The 3,048-nt window shown below is 45.4% G+C and overlaps 1 pseudogene; it reads left to right on the forward strand.

Annotated features, from left to right (window-relative positions):
- Nucleotides 1-1,033: 1,033 nt before the first annotated feature.
- On the forward strand, nt 1,034-1,151 carry LOC124803936 (annotated as a pseudogene).
- The last annotated feature ends 1,897 nt before the right edge of the window (nt 1,152-3,048 follow it).

Consider the following 3,048-nt stretch of genomic DNA (forward strand, 5'->3'; position numbering starts at 1 on the left):
ACACATTTGAAATACTGGATTTACATTTAAATTAACTTGAAATTAAATAAATATTCCTACAACTGGACCATAAACACGCTCTAATACACATTATTAAATACATAAACAAATTAAATAAACATGTATCAAAGGAACAGAACAGAATTTAGCCAATAGCCTAATGTGGCTGTGCTTTCTAAAACACAGTAAATAACTGACCAATTTCTTCATGAATAGTATATATCTGATATAAACAAAGATATAGATGAGTAAATATATTTATAAGCATGCTGCTACCGTTTTTTCGTGTAACTGTGGAGTACTTATGGCCTGACGAGATCAATAATAAGTGGCCACTTTGACCTCCAATAACTCATGTACTATTCAAGTTACATGCCTGCAGTTTTTACCAATTTGGGTTTACACTAATAGCTTTCTAAAGACATTTCGATCAACAAAATCGGATGGACCGTTTCGATTTTGGAAATTCGTTGCTGGGGGTTACTTGTGTAATTTATAGTCAGGTACTAAACTTTAAACTAGTAAAGATATTGAAAATCTGGTTACACCATCAGAATCGTCGTGCAAATAAAGGTAATGTACATTTTTCTTTTTGAGGTATCATGAATCATCTGGCTACCATTATTTTCTATAGAAACTGTGAAATGTCTGCCATTAAGGTTTCACAAAGTCCGCCATCTTTGGCACTCCCAGCATGTCTCCTTTATCAACACAGCGCCACCACGGAAGTCCCAGCCACACGTCGGCTGGACCATGCTCTGGGGGTACCCTCTTGCTCAGCTAACGGAACCACGTGGTTACCTCACAATGCTCTCCAACGTGCTTTCATGTTGACCACAAGGTCGACAAGAAGTTCTTGCGGTAGGAAGTTCCATTCCTCCACCAACGAGGTTGACAACTGCTGGATGGTCATTTGTGGACATGCTGCAGTACGTCTCCGCTATGCTTCCCACACGTACTCGGGGAGGTCTAAGACAGAGAAATATGCAGGCCAGTCCTTTAGCTAAATATCCCCTCGTTACAACAGGTCCTGAGCAATGGCCTTGCCGCAGTGGATCCACCGGTTCCCGTCAGATCACAGAAGTTCAGCGCTGTCGGGCGTGGCCGGCACTTGGATGGGTGACCATCTGGGCCACCATGTGCTGTTGCCATTTTTCGGGGTGCACTCAGCCTCGTGATGCCAACTGAGGAGCTACTCGGCCGAATAGTAGCGGCTCCGGTCAAAGAAAACGATCATAACTACTGGGAGAGCGGTGTGCTGACCACACGCCCCTCCTATCCGCATCCTCAGCCGAGGATGACACGGCTGTCGGATGGTCCCGATGGGCCACTTGTGGCCTGAAGACAGAGCGCATTCATTCCAACAGGTCTTGCACCTGCGCTGTACGACGCAGTCGCGCATTGGCATCCACAAAAAGTAAGTCAGGGCAGAATGTAACCTCCAAAAGATGCTAATGTGGAAGGAGTACAGTGTCACAATAATGTTGGCTGCGTATTATATCGTGTCCAAAGATTTGTTGATCAGCACGCAAGATTATGCTTTCACACACCATAATGTCTGTAACACCAAATCCCTCATATTCGGCGTTGTTCCCGTCTGCATTACGTAGTCCCACCTCTCGCCATGTGAGGGTACGTCCAGAATCACTAGTCACACTGAATATCATCAGAGAACAGTACGCGACCGCACTCCAGGTTGATTCAGTCCCTATGCTGTTGGCACCACGTTGTGTGGTACCAAAGGAACGCAACCAACGTACAAATTGTTGGACAAAGAGAACCCCCCTCCCCCCCCTCCCCCCCCTCCCCCCCCCCCCCAGCTGCACCGATGTGGAGCATGAGATCACATGTCTTGCAGGCCTTTTAAATGTGGTTGCAGTTGCACCAGTTGATTAACATGGATGCCTTCTCGGCTGTCGCACAATGTAGCGATCATCTGCTGCAATAGTTGACCGTCGTCGACCATCTCCTCTTCTTAGGGAAGCAGAGCCTGTCGTTAGGAACGCTCCCCATTCACGTGAAACAATGCTGTGAGCGATACCAAACGCCTGGGCTACACTCGTCACACTTTTTGCCTCTTTCAGGTGTCCGATGATTCTTTCGCATGTGAAGCCATTCAGACGCTGACTTCGTCTCGTCTTGTATTGAAGAACTCCAGCACTGTGCATCGTGACTGCTCACTGATTGACAATCACTGTCTTATCCCGTTTTTTCAGTTCCTGTTCCTACACCTGCCCCGTGTCGGGAGGCCATGCCCATATGACACTGTAGTCAGCCCTCTGACCTCACGCCATATGATATCCTAGATTTCTGTACACGACTGTGAATCCTCTGGCAAAATGCTGTCGCACTTCCGTTCATTTCCTCCGAGTAGTCAATATGCTATGTTACCGTTGTTAGCTCGCCCTCAAGTTTTGCAGAACAGTGTCCTTGTGTGTGTGTGTGTGTGTGTGTGTGTGTGTGTGTGTGTGTGTGTGTGTGTATAATTCTAACTGAAAAAAATGGTTCAAATGGCTCTGAGCACTATGGGACTTAACATCTGAGGTTATCAGTCCCATAGAACTTAGAACAACTTAAACCTAACTAACCTAAGAACATCACACACATCCATGCCCTAGGCAGGATTCGAACCTGCGACGGTTGCGGTCGCGCGGTTCCAGACTGAAGCGCCTAGAACCGCTCGGCCACACTGGCCGGCTGTAATTCTAACTGAATGGATAAATACACGGTGTTTCAAAAAGAATATGTGGATTTCGAAGGCATACGCTTATTTAACATTAAGACATGCAGCTATGAAACCTGGGACACTTATTTACGAATCTCTTAAGTTTGGATTACAGATGTTCAATACGTCCTCCACCAGCTCTCACTACTAGTAGGCATATGGTTAGAAAAAGAAAGAGTTTGTTGAAGAGCAAACAACGTATTTAGCAGATTTTACCTTAATTTTGTGACATCCAGTTCCAAAAATTATATAATCGTCATTAATTCCACTACCTAAACATTAGCAAGTACATAAATCATCATTTTACAATGCATGTCCTACCA

Source organism: Schistocerca piceifrons, chromosome 6, assembly GCF_021461385.2.
Source record: "Schistocerca piceifrons isolate TAMUIC-IGC-003096 chromosome 6, iqSchPice1.1, whole genome shotgun sequence".
NCBI classification, from domain to species: domain Eukaryota; kingdom Metazoa; phylum Arthropoda; class Insecta; order Orthoptera; family Acrididae; genus Schistocerca; species Schistocerca piceifrons.